At 39.0% G+C, this 22,266-nt stretch overlaps 1 protein-coding gene across 1 annotated transcript in view; it reads right to left on the reverse strand.

The window, feature by feature from the left end:
• KAT14 (lysine acetyltransferase 14) overlaps nucleotides 1–22,266 on the reverse strand; it is a 70,185-nt gene that overhangs the window by 14,477 nt on the left and 33,442 nt on the right. The window lies entirely within an intron of this gene.

Raw genomic sequence — 22,266 nt, forward strand, 5'->3', positions numbered from 1 at the left:
ACAATTCAACAAGAAGACATAACAATCATAAATATTTATGCACCGAGCCAGAATGCTCCAAAATACATGAGGCAAACACTGAAAAAAGAAATAGACACATTTACCATAATAGTTGGAGACTTCAATTCCACACTCTCATCAATGGACAGAACATCTAGACAGAGGATCAATAAAGAAACAGAGAAGCTGAATAATACAATAAATGAGCTAAACTTAACAGATATTTATAGAACATGACATCCCACAACAGCAGGATACACCTTTTTCTTGAGTGTTCATGGATCATTCTCAAGGATAGACCATATACTGGATCACAAAGCAAGTCTCAATAAATTTAAAAAGATTGAAATCATACAAAACACTTTCGTAGGTCATAAAGGAATGAAGTTGGAAATCAATAATAGGCAGAGTGCCAGAAAAGTCACAAATATGTGGAGACTCAACAACACACTCTTAAACAACTAGAGGGTCAAGGAAGAAATTACAAGAGAAATCAGTAAATATCTCGAGGCAAATGAAAATGAAAATGCAACATATCAAAACTTATGGGATGCAGCAAAGGCAGTGCTGAGAGGGAAATTTATTGCCCTAAATGCCTATATCAAAAAAAGAAGAAAGGAAAAAATCGAGGAATTAACTGTCCACTTGGAAGAAGTAGAGAAAGAACCGCAAACTAACCTCAAAGCAGGCAAAAGGAAAGAAATAATGAAGATTAGAACAGAAATAAATGAAAGTGAGAACATGAAAACAATTGAGAAAATCAACAAAACCAGAAGCTGGTTCTATGAGAAAATCAATAAGATTGATGGGCCCTTAGCAAGATTGACAAAAAGAAGAAGAGAGAGGATGCAAATAAGTAAGATCAGAAATGGAAGAGGAGACATAACCATTGACCCCACAGAAATAAAGGATGTAATGAGAGGACATTATGAACAACTTTATGCTAATAAAATAGACAATGTAGATGAAATGGACAGCTTTCTAGAAAGGCATGAACAACCAACTTTGACTCAAGAAGAAACAGACAACCTCAACAAACCAATCACAAGTAAAGAAATTGAATCAGTCATTAAGAAGCTCCCCAAAAAGAAAAGTCCAGACCAGATGGCTTCACATGTGAATTCTACTAAACATTCCAGAAAGAATTAGTACCAATCCTGCTCAAACTCTTTAAAATAATTGAATAGGAGGGAAAGCTACCTAACTCATTCTAAAAAGCAACATCACTCTCATACCAAAGCCAGACAAAGATACTACAAAAAAAGAAAACTACAGACCAATCTCTCTAATGCAAAAATCCTCAACAAAATTCTAGCAAATCGAATGAAGCAACACATTAAACATCATGACCAAGGAGGATTCATTCCAGGTATGCAAGGATCATTCAACTTAAGAAAATCAATTAATGTAATACACCATATCAACAAATCAAAGCAGAAAAACCACATGGTCATCTCGATTGATGCAGAAAAGGCATTTGACAAAATTGAACATCCTTTCCTGTTGAAAACACTTCAAAGGAGAAGAATAGAAGGGAACTTCCTCAAAATGATAACGGGGATATATGAAAAACTCACAGCTAACATCATCCTCAATGGGGCAAAACTGAAAACTTTCCCCCTAAGATCAGGAACAAGACAAAGATGTCCACTATCACCACTGTTATTCAACATTGTGTTAGAAGTTCTAGCCAGAGCAATTAGACAAGAAAAAGAAATATGAGGCATCAAAATTGGAAAGGAAGAAGTAAAACTCTCACTGTTTGCAGATGATATGATACTATATGTCAAAAACCCTGAAAAATCCACAGCAAAACTACTAGAGCTAATAAATGAGTAGAGCAAAGTGGCAGGTGGCAAGATCAACACTCAAAAACTATAGTGTTTTTGTACACTAGTAAAGAGCAATCTGAGGGGGAAATCAAGAAAAGAATTCCACTTACAACTAAAAGAATAAAATATTTAAGAATAAATTTAACTAAAGAGACAAAAGACCTATACAAAGAAAACTACAAGAAATTGTTAAAAGAAATCACAGAAGACCTAAATAGATGGAAGGGCATACCGTGTTCATGGATTGGAAGACTAATTATAGTTAAGATGTCAATTCTACCTAAATTGATTTACAGATTCAATACAATACCAATTAAAATCCCAAAAATTTACTTTCCAGAATTAGAAAAACCAATAACGAAATTTATCTGGAAGGGCAGGGTGCCCCGAATAACTAAAAGTATCCTGAGGAAGAAAAACGAAGTCAGAGCTCTCACGCTACCTGACTTTAAGGCATATTATGAAGCTACAGTGGTGAAAACAGCATGGTACTGGCATAAAGATAGATATACTGACCAATGGAATTGAATAGAGTGCTCAGATATAGACCCTCTCATGTATGGACAATTGACCTTTGATAAGGCAGTCAAGCGAACTCACCTGGGACAGAACAGTCTCTTCAATAAATGGTGCCTAGAGAACTGGATATCCATATGCAAAAGAATGAAAGAGGATCCATGTCTCACACCCTATACAAAAATTAACTCAAAATGGTTCAAAGACCTAAACATTAGATCTAAGACCATAAAACTGTTAGAAGAAAATGTAGGGAAATAACTTATAAATCTTATACTAGGAGGTGGTTTCCTAGACCTTACACCCAAAGCAAGAGCATTGAAGACATAAATAAATAAATGGGAACTCCTCAAAATTAAACACTTTTGCGCATCAAAGAACTTCATCAAGAAAGTAAAAAGACAGCCTACACAATGGGAGACAATATTTGGAAACGATATATCAGATAAAGGTCTAGTATCCAGAATTTGTAAAGAGTTTGTTCAACTCAACAACAAAAAGACAGCCAACCCAATTACAAAATGGGAAAAAGACTTGAACAGACACTTCTCAGTAGAGGAAATACAAATGGCCAAAAGGCACATGAAGAGATGCTTAACTTCCTTGGCTATTAGAGAAATGCAAATCAAAACCACAATGAGATATCATCTCACACCCACCAGAATGGCCATTATTAATAAAACATAAAATGACAAAAGCTGGAGAGGATGTGGAGAAAGAGGCACACTTATCCACTGTTAGTGGGGATGTCAAATGGTACAACCACTGTGGAAGGCAGTTTGGCGGTTCCTCAAAAAGTTAAATATAGAATTGCCATATGACCCGGTAATACCATTGCTAGGTATCTACTCAGAGGACATGAGGGCAAGGACACAAACAGACATTTGCACACTGATGTTTATAGCAGCATTATTTACAATTGTGAAGAGATGGAAACAGCCAAAATGTTCATCAACAGAAGAGTGGCTAAACAAACTGTGGTATATACATACAATGGAATATTATGCAGCTATAAGACAGAATAAAGTTACGAAGGATGTAACAACATTGATGGACCTTAAGGATATTATGCTGAGTGAGATTTGCCAGAAACAAAAGGACAAATACTGTATGGTCTCACTGATATGAACTGACATTAGTGAATAAACTTGGAGAGTTTCACTGGTAACAGAGACCATCAGGAGGTAGAAATAGGGTAAGATATTGGGTAATTGGAGCTGAAGGGATACAGATTGTGCAGCAGGACTAAATGTGAAAACTCAGAAATGGACAGCACATTACAACCTAAGTGTAATACAATTATATTAAAACAGTGAATGAAGCTGAATGTGAGAATGATAGAGGGAGAAGGGCTGGGGGAACAAATGAAATCAGAAAGAAAGATAGATGATAAAGATTGAGATGGTATAATCTAGGAATGCCTAGAGTGTATAATGATAGTGACTAAATGTACAAATTTAAAAAATGTTTTTGCATGAGGAAGAACAAAGGAATGTCATTACTGCAGGGTGCTGAAAATAGATGGTACTTAATATTTTAAAATTTTACCTTGTGTGTGAAAGCAAAGCAATAAATGCTTATTTGGTACAAAAATTATATTTTGACTAGTGCATTTCTTAATATAACTTATGTAGAGAGCTTAATTGAACACCATAAGTACATGGAATCTCAGGTAGGACATGAGATTTTGTTGGTTTGTCCACAATGATGCCCCGATGAATCCCAGAGTGATTTAAACAGTGAATAAAAAAGTATTTGCAAAGTCCCCTTCAGGGAATGGTGAGAAAGGGGAAAATTCAGCTTCCCCAAGTTGAATTCTTGATATTCTCAAAAGCAGTGCAGACAATCAAAGCTATAAGCTGAGCCTGCAATCTTGGGGTTTGTTCATAAGAAACTTAACCCCACAAAGGATAGGTCAAGTCTACTTAAAATTTAGGCCTAAGAGTCACCCCCCAAGAGAACCTCTTTTGTTGCTCAGATGTGGCCTCTCTCTCCAGCCAACACAGCAAGCAAACTCACCACCCTCCCCCTGTCTATGTGGGACATGGCTCCCAGGGGTGTGGACCTTCCTGGCAACGTGGGACAGAAATCCTTGAATGAGCTGAGACTCAGCATCAAAGGGATTGAGAAAATCCCTAGAATGAGCTGAGACTCAGCATCAAGGAATTAAGAAAACCTTCTCGACCAAAAGGGGGAAGAGTGAAATGAGACAAAATAAAGTGTCAATGGCTGAGCGATTCCAAACAGAGTCGAGAGGTTATCCTGGGGGTTATTCTTACACATTAAATAGATATCACCTTGCTAGTCAAGATGTAGTGGAGAGGCTGGAGGGAACTGCCTGAAAATGTGGAGCTGTGTTCCAGTAGCCATGTTTCTTGAAGATGATTGTATAATGATATAGCTTTCACAATGTGACTGTGTGATTATGAAAACCTTGTGTCTGATGCTCCTTTTATCTACCTTATCAACAGATGAGTAAAACATATGGAATAAAGATGAATAATAGGGGGAACAAATGTTAAAATAAATTTAGAGTGAAATGCTGGTGATCGGTGAGGGGGGGTGTATGGTATGTATGAATTTTTTTCTGTTTTCTTTTTATTTCTTTTTCTGAATAGATGCAAATGTTCCAAGAAATGATCATGATGAATATGCAACTATGTGATGATATTGTGAATTACTATTTATATATGTAGCACGGAATGATCAAAAGTTACGATTGTTTGCGTTTGGTGTTGTTTTGGTATTTAAAAAAAATTAAAAATTAAGAAAAATCTCTAGCAAACCCCTTTTAAAGTTAATGGCACCAAGAACTAGTTGAGAACAAATGTGTGAAGTTTGGTCAATGTACAGAAACGTTGAACCCACCTGCCAGAAATGGGACACCTGCCAGCAGGTGGTTTTGTATAGTCTCTTCATGTCCAAGGAGAAACTTTAAGAAAATAATTGGTTGTGTGCCCAGCTTCCCAAAGGATGTGCAAACCCTTATCTGGAAGTTACTGGGCTCACATCCAACTGGACAGGAGTTGTGAGCAGATGGCCTCTGGAGACCAACCTTTCTGCCATTGCAGAACAGCTTTGAGATTAATGGATCTTGAAGAATTTGTGGTGTTACTTGGTGCTGATTGGAATTCTAATTTCAGAAGCGAGGCACAGATTCATCACCAACAGAACAGGTTTTATGTACCAGGATGCTTTTGGCCACCTTGTTTTATAGTGACAAAAAAACCAGAAACCACCAGAACACCATCAATAGGGGGATGGTTGAAGAAACTGTGACAGGCACCATGGCATATTATGCAGCTCCGTTCAGAAGTAAATTAAGTCCACCTCTTCTGATAGAGGGATGTCTACGATGCAGTGTCAAGAGAGAAAAATCAAACTGCCCAATAATTAACACATAGAATGATCCCGTTTTATAAAACAACAGAAGCCCATCTAAGGTTATAAATGTTAATGTGTCTATGTATGGCCATGGAGAAAGTATAGAAGGATTCACACAGAAGAGGGTGGGGGAAATTCTAAACTTTTTCTTATTTTATTTTTCATTTGATAGTAATTTGAAAATAAAGGAAAGCTTCAAAAATAAGGACAGTACAAAGAACTCCTGTATACCCTTTATTCAGATTCACCAACTGTTAACAGTTTATCCATTAGATTTCTGATTTGCATATTCTCTCAGTCTCTCAATCTCTCTCCACACACACACACACACACTTTTTTTTCTGACCCATTTAATGGTAAGTTATATACATCACGGCAATTTACCACTAAATATTTCAACAATGTATTTCTTAAGAATGGAAATTGTATCTTACACAATGTTACCATATGTTCTCTTATTACAAAAGACTTAAACTAGAAACCACTAATAGAAAGACATATGGAAATTAAGCCACTTCTAAATAACCCATGGGTCAAGGAGGAAGTCACAGAGAAATCAGAAATTATTTTGAATTGAATTGAACAATGTTAAATAATAAAATACTTTCATTTAATCCACTGATTCACTTTTCCTTTATGCACTGTTTATGATTCTTCTGTCCTTTCGCATGGGACTTCATACTCTCACCCTTCGGAATGGGAGGAGGTCATTTCTCCTTCCTGCTGATAATGGCCTGGGACATGAGACTTGCTTTGGCCAAAGGAAAGGGGGTAGATGTGATAATGTGCCATTTCCTGATCCAAGCCTCGTGATGGTCACTCTCTTGTGCCTCTGCCATTGCCATATAAAGAAAGAACTTCTCCCCTAGTGCCTGTTGCCTTGCCACCCTTGGGACCAGAGGGAACATGCCCAGAGCAGCCCTGAGCCCACAGCTCAAGGAACTAATCCCAGCTGCACACACACATCGAATTAAGAGGCCCAGCCAAGTTCTGCCAACCTGGAGACTCACAAAAAGGAAGTATGTATTGTTGCAGACATTGAGATTTTGTATTTGTTTTGTTACACAGCGTGGCTGACCAATACAGTACCTACTTTTAACAGTCCTGTTTCACACATGAGGAAACCGAGGCCAAATAACTTGCCTAATGTCACATAGCTAGTAAGTTAATAAGTTTTGTGACCATGGGATTTATTACTTTTAAAATTATACTAGGTGAGATGATAATTTGTGGTGGTTGTTTAGACCATTTTAAGTTGAAGACTATATTAATTGCAGCCTAAAGTATCCTGTCTGATGTATGTGCATAGCCTTCTCCTACCTCCACTCCCTGCCTCACTTTCTCTAACCTCAGGGAGTTTCTGACTAGTCCGAGGAGAAAGTTTTGCTTTTCCTAAAAATTAGCTCCTCTAAGGCCCAAAGGTTTAGATTTTTGGACCACAAAAGCCAGAGAATCTGGTTTTCTGTCTGTAGAAATACAGAGGGGAAAAGAACAATCCATGGCAAAAACCTCAGGGATTTATATGTTCACTGCAATATTACTTGTAAAATCAGAAATCAAAGAATACCTAAGAAAATAAAGCTAATGAAAAAAAGGTCTTGAGAACCATTTTTAACAGCTTGAAAAAAATCATTGTGATGTAACATGAAATGATAAAAGTAGGATATGAAACTTCATGTATACCTGGATTAAACTATGCTTGAAAAACAAGCTAACAAAACAATTGAAAGTAAAGTTGCTAAAATGAAAGTAACTTCAGGGTGTAAAATTGGTTTTTCCGCTATTTAAAAATTTTTCTACATTGTGTTTACATTAATTTATATACAAAACATTTTATTTATTTATTTTTTAAAGAAACAACTACCTGGCAACAGTACGGAAGATGGATTGAAAGCAGGAGGACAATTAGCCCGCAGTTCAGGCAAGGAATGAGGAGGTAGGTGAGAGAAAGAGGGTTTGGGGGGGGTAGAGTGAGGAGTTGTCTGGGTCAATAGTCAGAGGCCTGAATGACAATCTTTTGCTAGGTCAGGAGGGAAAGGGATGGAGTAAATTGCAGCTGAGGATTTTAGTTTGGGCATGGCATTGAAGAGCCAGTGCTATCTGAGCCAGAAAACACAGCCAGGGCAAAAGATTGTAAGCACAAAGGGCAGTTCTCTTTTTTTCTTCTCCTCCTTCTCTTCTTTTTAACTAACAGCCTTGTGCTATAATTTACATACTATAAAATTCACCCTTTTTAAGTATATGAGTCAATGATCTTCAGTTTATTTACAAACTTGTACCACTACCATAAGTTTTATTTTAGGACATTTCCCAAAAGAAACCTGGTATGCATTTCAATCCCTGGTACTGGGTAATCACTAACCCACTTTTTCTCCATAGATGTGCCTTTGCAGGACATTTCTTTTCAAAGGAATCATACAATATGTGTTCTTGTGTGCCTGGCTTCTTTCACTGAGCATAATGTTTTTGAGGTTCATCCATGTTGTAGTATTTCTCAGTGCTTTATTCCATTTTTTTGCTGAGCAGTAATTCCATTCTTTGCATATACCACATTTTGTTTATGCATTCATCAGTTAGTGGACATTTGGGTCATTTCCTCTTTGGGGTTACCATGAATATCGCTACTATGAAATTCATGTACAAGTCTTCAGGTGGGCACATGTTTTCATTTCTTGTGAGTAGAACCCTAGGAATAGAATTGCTGAATCATATCATCATTCTATGCTTAACATTTTGAAAAATGGCCAACTTGTTTTCCCAATGTGTCTGCACCATTTCATATTCCTACCAGCAATGTTTTCAAGTTCCAATTTCTATACAGCCCCACCGATACTAAGTATGTCTTTTTGATTGTAACTATCTTAGTGAATATGAAGGGGCATCTCATTGCAGGTTTGATTTGCATTTTCCTAATGACTAATAAGGTTTAGCATCTTTTCATGGGCTTATTGGCCATTTCTATCTTCTTTGGATACTCATCTGTTTAAGTCCTTTGCCCATTTCTAGTTGGGTTGTCTTATCATTGAGTTGTAAGATCTCTTTTTATACTCCGAATTTAAATTCCTTATCAGGTATGTGATTTCCAAATATTTTCTCCCAAAGGGTTGAATTTTCGTTTTCTTGATGGTGTCTTTTGAAGCAAAATGTTTTCAATTTTGAGTCCAATTTATCCTTTTTTTCTTTTATAACTTGTGCCTTTGATAATGTATCTAAGAATAATCATCTCCAAACCCAAGATATGAAGATTTACTCCTATGATTTCATCTAAGGGCTTTATAGTTTAGTGCTTACATTTAGGTCTGTGATACATTTTGAGCTAACTTTTTACAGTATGTGAGGTAGGGGGTCCAAATTTATTGCTTGCCGCTAGTCAGTTATCCCAGCACATTTGTTGAAAAGACTATTCCTTTCCCATTGATCACTTAATTGTAAACATAAGAATTTATTTCTGGGTTCTCAATTCTATTCTATTGTTCTGTTGTTACTTATACCATCACTATACCATCTCGATCGCTGAAGTTTTGCAGTAAGTTTTGAAAATGAGAACTGTAAATACTCCAACTCTGCTCTTGAATTTCTTCTTTTCCCTTTAATATTTTTATTGACATATCTTCATGCACCATACAGTTCATCCAAGTATACAATGCCTCATGTATCATTATATTGTTGCATATTCATCACTGTGATCATTTTTAGAACATTTGCATTATTCCAAAAAAAGAAATAAAAAGAAAAAAACACATATATCCATACCCTTACTCCTCCCTCTCATTGTATTGCAATCTACTCAATTTTTTTTTTACCCCTTATCCCCCCCATATTATTTACTTATTTTTTGTCCTCATTTTTTTACTGTCTGTCCAAACCCTGGATAACAGGAGCGTCAGCCACAAGGTTTTCATAATCACACAGTCATACTGTAAAAGCAATACAGTTATACAATCATCTTCAGGAATCAAGGCTACTGGAATACAGTTCAACAGTTTCAGGTACTTCCCTTAGCCACTCCAATATACTGTAAACTAAAAAGGGATATCTATATAATGCATAAGAATAACCTCTAGTTTAACCTCTTGACTCTATTTGAAATCTTTCAGCTACTGAAACTTTATTGTTTCATTTCTCTCTTCCCCTTCCTGGTCAAGAAGGATTTCTCAATCCCATGATACCAGATCCTGGCCCATCCCGGGAGTCCTTTCGCACATTGCCTGGGAGATGTTCACCCATGGAAGTCATGTCCCACATGGGGGGGGGGGGGGTCAGTGAATTTACCTGCTGAGTTGGCTTGGAGAAAGAGGCCACATCTGAGCAATGAAAGAAGCCCTCTGGGGGTGACTATTAGGCATAATTATAAGTAGGTTTAGCTTCCTGTGCTGGTTTGAAAGGATGTATGTCCCCGAGAAAAGCCATGTTTTAATCTAATTCCCATTTCATAAAGGCAGAATAAACCCTAGTCAATACTATATGCTTGACATGTAATCAGATCATCTCCCTGGATATGTGATTTAATCAAGAGTGGTTGTTAAGCTGGATTAGGTGATAACATGTCTCCACCCTGGGTGGATCTTGATAAATTTCTGGAGTCCTATAAAAGAGGAAACATTTTGGAGAATGAGAGAGATTCAGAGAGAGTAGACAATGCTGCAGCGCCAGGAGAAGCAGAGTCCACCAGCCAGCGACCTTTGGAGATGAAGAAGGAAAATGCTTCCTTGGGAGCTTCATGAAACAGGAAGCTAGGAGAAGAAGCTAGCAGATGATGCTGTGTTCGCCACGTGCCCTTCCAGATGAGAGAGGAACCCTGACCGTGTTCACCATGTGCCTTTCCAGATGAAAGAGAAACTCTGACTGTGTTTGCCGTATATCCTTCCAGTTGAGAGAGAAACCCTGAACTTCATCGGCCTTCTTGAATCAAGGTATCTTTCTCTGGATGCCTTAGATTGGACATTTCTATAAACTTGCTTTAACTGGGACATATTTTCTCAGCCTTAGAACTGTAAACTAGCAACCTATTAAATTCCCCCTTTTAAAAACCATTCCGTTTCTGGTATATTGCATTCCAGCAGCTAGCAAACTAGAACACTTCCCCATTTGCAAGAATAAATTCATAGGGGTGAGCCCCAAGATCAAGGGCTCAGCATATTGAATTGGTTGTCCCCACTGCTTGAAGGATTATCAACTCTTCCCCAGCTGGGTAAATTTACTATTTCCTCCTTTCTCCCCAGTGCCCCAAGGGGACTTTGCAAATACATCTTTGTTTTCTGCCCAAATTACTATGGGATTTATCAGGGTATCATACTAACCTGTACAAACCAACAAGATTTCACTCCCTAGGTTCCATGTCATTATGGTGTTTGAATAAACTAACCATACAAGTTAAATTAGATAATGCACTACCCAAAATACAAATTTTGTACCAAATAAACATCTCTTTCTTTGGTCTCACATAAGAGTTGCAATTTTAAAATACAGAACATATTATCCTTTACCCTGAATTGAATTTCTTCTTGAATTTCTCAAGTTGTATGTTCAACATTAACAGAAATACTGATAAAAGTACATATAATCAAATGGTTTGAATTATAAAGTGAGTCCGTATTACATATGTGTGTGGTTAACAGTGTAGGTTCTGGAGCCAGGCAGCCTGGGTTTGAATTCTGGCTCTGTCAGTTACTAGCTGTGAGAGTTTGGCCAAGTCTATCTCTCGGTGCCTCAGTTGTTTTTTTTTTTTCCCAGAAAAATAATTTGTTATTTGGTATGAGTTAAGAAACTTCTAGGTGGAGTTAATCACAGTGGAAATTTTCTCTCCAAGGTCAAAATTAAGAGTAGGCTTAGAGCTTGCTGAGATTCTCCACACATATCAAATTATCTGTACACGGAAAACCCAAACTCCAGGAACATATGCTAAGTCTGAAAGGAGAAAGAAAAACTATATTTCAAGGAAATTTTAAGACAAGCTAATTCCATTCTTATGTGAGCTAAGCTACAACACAAGAATCTTATTTCTGCACCCAATCTATACTTCTCATAATTCATGTATCAGCACCTAAAGACCAAGGTGACTTCCTATGATACAGTAACAACCAACTTTGGGACAAAGTGAAATGGTCCAAAATACAGCAACTAGAAAAGGAGAATAACCCATGAAAATGCCAAAAATTCACATACACATGTTTATGACTATTAAATAACTCCAGCAATTATTAAAAGATAGAAACGAACATGTGAGTCTGAACACAGCTATTTTATTTCACCCAACTCATTTGCATGAAAAGTGGGCTTAACTGAGCTAAGCTTCTCCATACACCAAGCTCCATGTGGTGTAAGAAAGGGAAACAGTACTTGTAGGTGAGGAGAGGGAGCAGAATTTGGCAAGGGGTTTCTGATTGTTCTCTTCTGGTTTCAGATTCTTGAAAAGTCCATATGTGAAATAAATGGATTAAACTGCCTCAAACAGGAGTGAAACAACCTTCTCACCCTATTCTTCTCAGATACAAAGATGGGCAAAGATATTTTCTTCAGCCCATGCTCTCCATACCTGTATTATTTTGCAGGGACCAGGGGAATGGGATGGGGCTCAGCAAACCATCCTGACCCAGAGGGACAAGATCATCAAAGTCCTGAGGACAAGTGTTCTAAGATGGAACAAAGCCCCTTTCCCTGTGTCATTTTTTAAAAATATATTTGTATTGAGAAATATCACACATGTACAGTTCAACCATATTTATACAATCAGTGGTTCACAATATCATTACATAGTTGTGGATTCATCACCATGATCATTTTTAGAACATTTGCATCACTCCAGAAAAAGAAATAAAAAGGAAAAAAAGAAGCCATACATCCCCTACCCCTTACCCTTCCCTCTCATTGACCCACAGTATTTCAATCTACCCAATTTTAATTCTTTATCTCCCCCTATTATTTATTTATTTTTCATCTTTTTTTTTTCTTGACCCATCTATCCACATCCTGGATAAAAGGAGCATCAGACACAAGGTTTTTGCAATTACACAGTCACACTGTAAAAGCTATATAGTCTTCTTCAAGAATCAGAGGGAAGTGGCTGAAACTGTACAGCTGCGTTCTTGTAGCCTTGTTTCTTTCTTTCTTTTTTTTTTTTCAGAAATGGAAAAGCCAGTTTTCAAATTTATTTGGAAGGGTAAGGGGCCCTGAATAGCCAAAACAATCTTGATAAAGAACAGAGTTGGTGGACTCACACTCAAAGCTACAGTGGTCAAAACAGAATGGTACTGGTGTAAGGACAAATGTATCGGTCAAAGGAACCAAACTGAAAATAGACTCTCACATCTCTGGCCAATTGATTTTTTTCCTTTTTTTTTTTTTGGCATGGGCAGGCACTGGGTATCAAACCTGGGTCTCCAGCAGGGCAGGCAAGAACTCTGCCTGCTGAGTCACCATGGCCCACCCTGGCCAACTGATTTTTTTTTAATTTTTTTTATTTATTAATTTAAAAAATTAACAAAAAACAAACCAAAATATTAACATATCATTCCATTCTACATATACATTCAGCAATTCTCAATATATCATCACATAGTTGCATATTTATCCTTTCTTAGAACATTTGCATCGATTTAGAAAAAGAAATAGACAACAGAAAAAGAAATAAAACGATAACAGAAAAAAAAAGATTATACATACCACACCCCTTACCCCTTGCTTTCATTTATCACTAGCATTTCAAACTAAATTTATTTTAACATTTGTTCCCCTATTATTTATTTTTATTCCATATGTTCTACTCGTCTGTTGATATGGTAGATAAAAGGAGCATCAGACACAAGGTTTTCACAATCACACAGTCTCATTGTGAAAGCTATATCATTGTTCAATCATCATCAAGAAACATGGCTACTAGAACACAGCTCTACATTTTCAGGCAGTTCCCTCCAGCCTCTCCACTACATCTTGAACAACAAGGTGATATCTACTTAGTGCGTAAGAATAACCTCCAGGATAACCTCTTGACTCTGTTTAGAATCTCTCAGCCATTGACACTTTGTCTCATTTCACTCTTCCCCCTTTGGTTGAGGAGGTTCTCTCAATCCCTTGATGTTAATTCTCAGCTCATTCTAGGTTTTTTCTCAATCCCTTGATGCTGAGTCTCAGCTCATTCCAGGATCTCTGTCCCATGTTGCCAGGAAGGTCCACACCCCTGGGAGTCATGTACCACACAGAGAGGGGGAGGGTGGTGAGACTGCTTGTCGTGTTGGCTGGAGAGAGAGGCCACATCTGAGCAACAAAAGAGGTGTAGCCTTGTTTCTTGAAGATGATGGTATAATGACACAACTTTTACAATATGACTGTGTGATTGTGAAAACCTCATGTCTGGTGCTCCTTTTATCTAGAGTATGGACAGGTGAGTAAAAAATAAACAAATAGGGGGGACAAAGGTTAAAATAAATTGGGTATGTGGAAATACTAGCTGTCAATGAGAGGGAGAGATAAGAGGCATGGGATGTATGAGTTTTTTTCTTTTTTATTTCTCTTTCTGGAGTGATGCAAATGTTAAAAAAAATAAGCATGATGATGAATACACAACTATGTGAGGATACTGTTAGCCATTGATTGTACACTATGTATGGAATGCTTACATGTTAAGAATGTTTGTATGTTTGCATGTTAAGTTTTATCAATTAAAAAAAAAGAATCAAGGCTACTGGAACACAGTTCAACAGTTTCAGGTACTTCCCTCTAGACACCCCAATATACTATAAACTAAAAAGGGATATTTATATAATGATAAGAATAACCTCCAGGATAACCTCCCAACTTTGTTTCAAATCTTTCAGCCACTGAGACTTTATTTTGTCTCATTTCTCCCTTCCCCCTTTTGGTCAAGAAGGCTTTCTCATTCCGATGATGCTGGGTTCGGGCTCATCCCCGGAAGTCAGGTCCCACATTGCCAGGGAAATTTACACCCCTGGGAGTCATGTCCCACACAGAGGGGAGGGCAGTGAGTTCACCTGCCAAGAAGGCTTAAAGAGAGAGCCTGCATCTGAGTAATGAAAGAGGCTCTGTGGGGGTGACTCTCAAGCATAATGATCAGTAGGCTTAGCCTCTCCTTTGCAGGTTATTCCTGCAAAAAAAAAAAAAGTTTATTACTTCATAGGGGCAAGACCTAAGATTGAGGGCTCATCCTATTGAATTGGTTGTCACCACTGCTTACAAGAAAATCAGGAATTCTCCACAGGGGGAAATTTATTATTTCCTCCTTTTTCCTCAGTCTCCCAAGGGGACTTTGCAAATACTTTTTTATTCTTTGCTTCAATTACTCTGGGATATATCAAGTGTGCCCCTGTTTTAATTGGAAAAAAAAAAAAGGACATCATAATTGTACCTCTTTCACTAGCTGCTATGAGATTTAAATAAGCTTCTCAGTTAATATGCATAAGCCTCTTAGAATGGTGCCTGGCACTTTAGAAATGCTCAGGCATTATTATGATGAATACTGAGTGTATTTTAAGACCTTGTATCTCCTTTAATCCAGCAATTCCACTTCCAGGAATGTATTCTAAGGAAACAGTCATGGATCTGCATCCAAATTGAGCATCAAGAATTTTTAATGTGGTATTATTTACAACAGAGAAACTGAAAACAAGGGGGATTTGTTAAATTATGGTATATTCATTGTTTTAGTTTGTAAGCTGCTGGAATGCAATATACCAGAAATGAAATGGCTTTCAAAAAGGAAATGTAATAAGTTACAAGTTTACAGTTCGGAACTTATAAAAATGTCAAACTAAGGCATCCAGGGAAAGATACCTTAATTCATGGAAGGCTGATGGGTCTGGAACAGCTTTGTCAGCTGGGTAGGCACATGGCTGGCATCTGATGGCCCCTTGTTCATGGGCTCCATTGCTTTTGGCCTGTTCTTATGGGGGTTCCTCACTCTGCATCTCTGGGGCTGGCATTCATCTCTTGGCTTCCCTTGGTTCTCCCCAGGTTGTTGCTTGCTTATGTCTCCAGGGCTCCAAGCATCTCCAAATATCTGCATCTCTGTTCTCCAAGTGTCAGCATGTGTCAGTTCTGCTCCGAAGTTTCTGTTGGCTCTAAAACTTTTTCCAAAATGGTTCCCTCTTAAAACAGCTCTAGTGGGATTGAAGGCAAGATGGTGGCTTAGCGAGGTGTGGGATTTAGTTCATCCTCCAGAGCAGCAAGTAAATAGCCAGGAACAGTATAGAACAACTGCTGGGGCCACGTCAGTGACCGTACACCTAGCGTACACCAGTCTGGACCAGCTGGACCGGCTGTGAGCCGCCCCCAGAACTGTGAATTGGTTCCCCCCAAGCCATGGCGGCTGGCGCCCCTTCCCTACAGGCTGCTTCCCAGAGGGGAAAGGAAAGAGACTTTACCAGCAGCAGGGGCTGAGTGCAACAGAACTCTAAATGTGAAATTAATTAACAAATTCTGACTACTAAAAATAGGCCCCCAGCTCAGCTGAACCTTGAGTAAAAGTGAAGGTCGCTGGTTTTTGCCTCGGCACAGAGGGGGCAGGGCTGACAGAAAAAGAGAAAAAGAAAAAAAAGAGGTTTTTTTGGATCTGAAAAGGTCTGGGCCCTGCAGGAAAGGAGGGGGCACATAGGACCTGGAGATACACAGAGCAACATACCAACTTAAGCCTTTATTGGCAAACCCGAGGAACGGGGTCCTACTCTGAAAAGGATATTTCTTTTTCTCTTTTGTGGCTGTGTTTCTATGGTTTGATTACTCTTTGGATACAGCTGCATGGCTTCTCCAGCTCCACTGCCACAGGCACAGGCAGAAACAGGCTTGTTTGAGAGCTGCTCTGGAGCCTGTGCCTTCTCCAGGAGATGGGTGGGGCCCAGCTCAGCTGGAATCCCTCCCTCAAGGAATTCAGATCCCAGGGTCTGGAAAAGGGAAGCAATTAAAACCAGCCTACAACCTCTACTATGTCTTCACCATGCCCCCAGCAGGGAGAGTCTGCTAAGTTAAAGGTACCGCATCACCTTATGCTGGTGGGACCCGCAGGCAGAAAAGCATCACATACTGGGCAGGATAGGAAAAACACAGAATACAGAGACTTCAGAGGAAAGCCTTTTAATCTGCTGGGTCTCACCCTCAGGGAAAACTGATGCAGATGACTTTTTCCTCCTGAGAGGAGACCAGTTTGGTCTGAGAAAATCTGACTGGGGTCTATAATACCTAAGCAGCCCCTCCTAAGGGGTGGGGGAAAGGCACCATACAGGCAGGGCAAGAACAAGAAAACAAGAACTGAAAATTTCTGATTTATTAAACAAAACCTAAGCTAGAGGACTAGAATAAGCTGAACTGAATGTCAAAGAACAGACAGACAACAAAGTCATCCAACAAGAAAATACTAGGAAAAAAAAGTGAAAACAATCTCCAGAATAAACTGATTAAGGTAATTAAATGCCTAGATGCCAGCAATAAATAATGAATCATACTAGGAAAATTGAAGAAATGTCCCCCTCAAAGGAACAAACCAACAATTCAAATGAGATACAGGAGTTGAAACAATTAATTCAGAATGTATGAACAGACATGGAAAACCACATCAAAAACCAAATCAATGAACTGAGGAAGGGTATAAAGAAGGCAAGGAATGAACAAAAAGAAGAAATCGAAAGTCTGAAAACACAAATCACAGAACTTATGGGAATGAAAGGCACAGTAGAAGACATGAAAAAAACAATGGAAACCTATAATGTCAGATTTCAAGAGGCAGAAGATAGGATTAGTGAACTGGAGGATGGGACATCTGAAATCTGACAAGCAAAAGATAATATAGGGAAAAGGATGGAAAAATATGAGCAGGGATTCAGAGAATTGAATGACAACACGAAGCGCATGAATATACGTGTTGTGGGTGCCCCAGAAAGAGAAGAGAAGGAAAAAGGAGGAGAAAAACTAATGGAGGAAATTATCACTGAAAATTTCCCAACTCTTATGAAAGACTTAAAATTACAGATCCAAGAAGTGCAGGTTACCCCTAAGAGAATAGAACCAAATAGACATACTCTAAGACACTTACTAATCAGAATGTCAGAGGTCAAAGAGAAAGAGAGAATCTTGAAAGCAGCAAGAAAAAAGCAATCCATCACATACAAGGGAAGCCCAATAAGCCTAAGCATAGATTTCTCAGCAGAAACCATGGAGGCGAGAAGAGAGTGGGATGATATATTTAAGATACCAAAAGAGAAAAACTGCCAACCAAGGATTCTATATCCAGCAAAACCATCCTACAAAAATGAGGGAGAAATTAAACAGCTCTAGTAAGCAACCCCACCTTAAATGGGTGGAGACCCATCTCCAAAGAAACCAACTAAAAAATTACCACCCACAGTTGGGTGGGCCACATCTCCATGCAAACAAAAAAGACCCCACCCAGCACTATTGAATGAGGATTAAAAGACATGACTTTTCTGGGGTACATAATAGCTTCAAACTGGCACACTCAATATAAGGAAATACAATTCTATCATTAAACATGTTTTCAAAACAATATCTGATAACTTGGAATGCTTTTTGTAGTTAAAGAAAAAAGGTTATAGAACAAGTCATACAATATAATCACATTTTAATTTATAAATTAGTGCATGCAGGACATATCTATGTGCATAAGAAAAAAAAAGTCTTGGGGAATTAATACCAAAATATTTAAAGTAATTTGATACGTAATGTCCGGAAAAGGCAAATCTATAGAGAAAACAGATTACTTGTCGCCTGGGACTGGAGTTACGGAGTGAGGATTGACTGCAAACAAGTGGCAGGAATGTGGGGGGTTGATGGACATATTCTAAAACTGGATTTTGGTGAAGGTGGCACAATTTCATAAATTTACTAAAAATCACTGAATTTTACACTTTTAATTGGTAAATTTTATAGTATGTAAGTTGTACCTCAATAAAAGTGTTTAAAAAAGGAGGGGGTAGAAAAAAATAAAATTCTTATAATATTCTATGAGTGGGGTAGGTATATAGGGAGGTTTTTCAAGACGTTGAGGAATGGCAGCCAAACCTCAGGGAGAGGCCCCATTGTCCTGGCTGACTGAGCCTGGCTCACTCACCCTGCTCCATTCCTCTCTGCACACTAGACCACAAAAAAGAGAAAAAAAAGGGGGGGGGGCATGCCAGTACTCCCACACTTTAACCACCAGTAACACCCTCATGACAATTTCCTAGCATGAGATGCTCATCAGCTGTGGCCCACCCAGTTCCCTCAGAGGGAAACGTCCACACTGGGCAGTTGATTTCTGGGAGTCAGAACTAGAGATGATTTTGCTATACTGGCCTTTGGGACTCCACTTTGGTGCCCCCCAAAGGACCATATTTATCCCTACACAGCCCTCCAAGTGGGTCAAGAGCTAACCACGTGACTACGCCTGGCCAATGCACATTAGTAAGCAGGCTGCAAGCAGAGGCTTGAGAAGCACTTACCATCAGGGCTTGTCCTCATGGACCCAGCTGCTACGCCAGGAAGCAGGCCAGGCAGCCACGTGGAGAAGATCCTGAGAAAGAACTGAGGCCCTGGGCTAGCCACCCCAGCTGAGCTCCCAGGCATCACCACCCCAAATCCCCAGCCAGCACCATGGGGAGAACCATCCAGTAAGCCCACAGGATCTCAAGAGAAAACAGTTGTGGTTGTTTGCCACTAGATTTCATGGTGGTTTCTTACATAGTAATTGATAATAGAGATATCTTTGATTCTTTTGGTAATCAAAAAAGCTCTGGTAAGCTTATCACACACTCAGAGTAATGGGCACCAGACTGCAGAGCTCTTCTAAGCCTCTCCTGGCAGGCTCCTGCAATAGCAGTGAGCATGAAGAATGGTTCTCAGGCATTTTTCTGAAGAGTGACGAGTGAAAAAAATCTACTTACTCAGGCTCTTTTTAAGCTCAGAGCACTGCAACATAAAAGAACCAAAAGTGCTGAACCCTGTTAACCCAGTTCTAGAAGCTGCTTCTTCACGGAAGCCTGAGAGGCTTTTTGTTTCACGTCTTGAAGACTAAAAGGACATTGTTTGATGCTAGCAATTAGTGGTTGAAAGTTTGAGGAGAAACAGGATATTTATAGTCTCGGTGTACCACCCCACAAAGGGACCCTCCATCCTTAACTAAGGGATTACAGTTAACTTTGCTGGAAATAGGAGTAGTGGACAGCACATAATTTCTGAATATTCAGTGACCAGAACTCAGCATCACATCTGTAGCATGTCTGCCTAAAGTACCTAAAATAAATCTAAATCTGAGGAAACTGCAGACAGATCCCGTATAGGTACAGAATTGGACCTTTGTCCTGGACTTCTGGGAGGTAACCTGTTTCATACCAGCTAGGAGTGTCTTGGTTTAAAGTGGGAGCCAGCCATACACTGTATCTTAGTTACCATTCAGCCTAGAGGCTGAGATCAACTGCATGGGTGGGAAATCAATCAGCCTAAGTAATGGAACCCCAGTAACAACTCTGAACTCGGAAGCTTGATGGCGCATCCCTGGTTGACAATATTCCATACGTGTGTCACACATAGATGCTGAGAGGGGAGCACGTCTTGACTCTATAGCACAATGCAAGCTTCACGTTGGGAACCCTCCCAGTCTCTGCCCCGAATGTCTCTTCCCTTGGCCAACTGTGATCTACATCCTTTCTCTGTAATCAGCTGTAACTATGAGTAACTTTCAGTGAGTTCTGACTCCTTTTGGTGAATTAATGGACCTCAAAGTGTTTTTTGGGAACCCCTCAATCCAGCAATTGGTGTCAGAGGTAAGAGTGGTCTTGGGTACTGTGCCTTTAAACTTTGTAGTTTAGCTAACTCCAAGTAGACTTGAATTCAGGGACATTCTGCAAACTCACTAGCTATTACACTTCAAAAATGACAGCGATAAGACTCAGAGCTGTTGTTGATTATAGGAGGCTAAAGAAACATGACAACTGAACACAACACTTGATCTTCGATTTTCCTTTGACAATGCATGAAATCTGATTTAAGTCTGTAGATTGCATAACAGTATGGTATCAATGTTAATTACCCTGCTTTTGGAACATTCCCTGCTTTTAAGATACATACCAAAATATTTAAAGGTAAAAGGGGTATGATGATTGCAAGTTTTTTCAGTGGTTCAGAAAAAAAGTGTGAGTGCACATGTGTAAGAGAGAAAGAGGCAACGTGTAAAATGTTAATATTTGGAGAATTGGGGTGAAAGGTATCTGGGAATTCTTTATACTTTTTTGCAATTTTTCTGTTAAGTTTGAAATTATGTCAAAATTAAAGTTATTGTTTAATGAGTCATTTCTTCTATATTTGGTGTCCTAAGCACCTTAGAAAGTCAGTTTCTCCTACACTGAACAGGGCTTGTAACTCCTTTTAGCTTACACATCACTTGAAACATCTTATGAAGCTTTAGGTCCTTTCCTCAGATCACATACACACTTGTAATCACATACACACTAACCTTTGCATACATCCATCTCAAGTTAAGAATCCCAACCTGAGAGACCAGCAAACAAATATCCAGACACACAAAAGGTTGAAGTCCAACATATGGTGCATGACAGGAAGTAATATGGCTTGGCTCTGAATCATGGATTGCTATCCAGGGCTCCAGGGCTTCTCCACCCTCAGGGAGATTTTCTCCTGCATTTTATACAGCTCTGCTGACTGGGGGCTTCTGTCTTCTACATCTCAACCCCCAAGGCTTACATCATTAAGCATCACTCTTAAAGGGTAAGCTAAGGGTTTATTATGGGGCTTGCCCAGGACAAAGGCCAGAGGAAGGCACATCAAAACCAACTGCCCCTCCTATCCAGGGCTCCCAGGCTCTGCCCTTGGGCAATGGTCCTGCCCAGATTCCAAGCATGAACTGGGTAGGGTTCCAGGGAAGGTGGGGGGTGGACAGAGCAGGAAAAGTCAGCGTCATCTAGGCCTCTTTCTAAGGGAGAAAAGAAATACTCTCATCTCTCATCTTGTCCAGGACTCCACAAGGAAGCAACAGACAGTCCACCATGTGGGGACTTACTACTGAGCAACCACGTTGGTTTCTGTAACAAATCAATGGCAAGGGAAAAAATGGGGTGACTCTAGATTAAGACTGGCTACAGGACAATCAGTCACGAGATGTGGGTCCTTTCTGGATGCATACCTAAACAAACAAATTGTAAAATGGCATTTCTGAGACAAATTTGGAAGACTTAATATTAAATGATTCCAAAGTGTTGTTCATTTTGTTGGGACTGATAATAGGCTTTCACAGGTTATGCAAAAAAGTCCATCTGTTTTAGAAATATCTACTTAAGTAGGCAGGGGTGAAATCATGTATCTGGGATTAATTTTAAAATACTCAAAGAAACAAACGGATAAATACAAAGTCTTGATAACTGTTGTATATATGAATTAAATTTTTCATAATTAAAATATGTAGAAAAGAGTCAAGCATAGTTTCTTTAACTCCTTAAAGTCATGGAGACAACTGCTTCATACATCCTTTGCAACAACAAATGCTTGATGTGCACACATACAACAATCATACACTGATTTC

Source organism: Tamandua tetradactyla, chromosome 1 (genome assembly GCF_023851605.1).
Source record: "Tamandua tetradactyla isolate mTamTet1 chromosome 1, mTamTet1.pri, whole genome shotgun sequence".
In the NCBI taxonomy this organism is placed as follows: domain Eukaryota; kingdom Metazoa; phylum Chordata; class Mammalia; order Pilosa; family Myrmecophagidae; genus Tamandua; species Tamandua tetradactyla.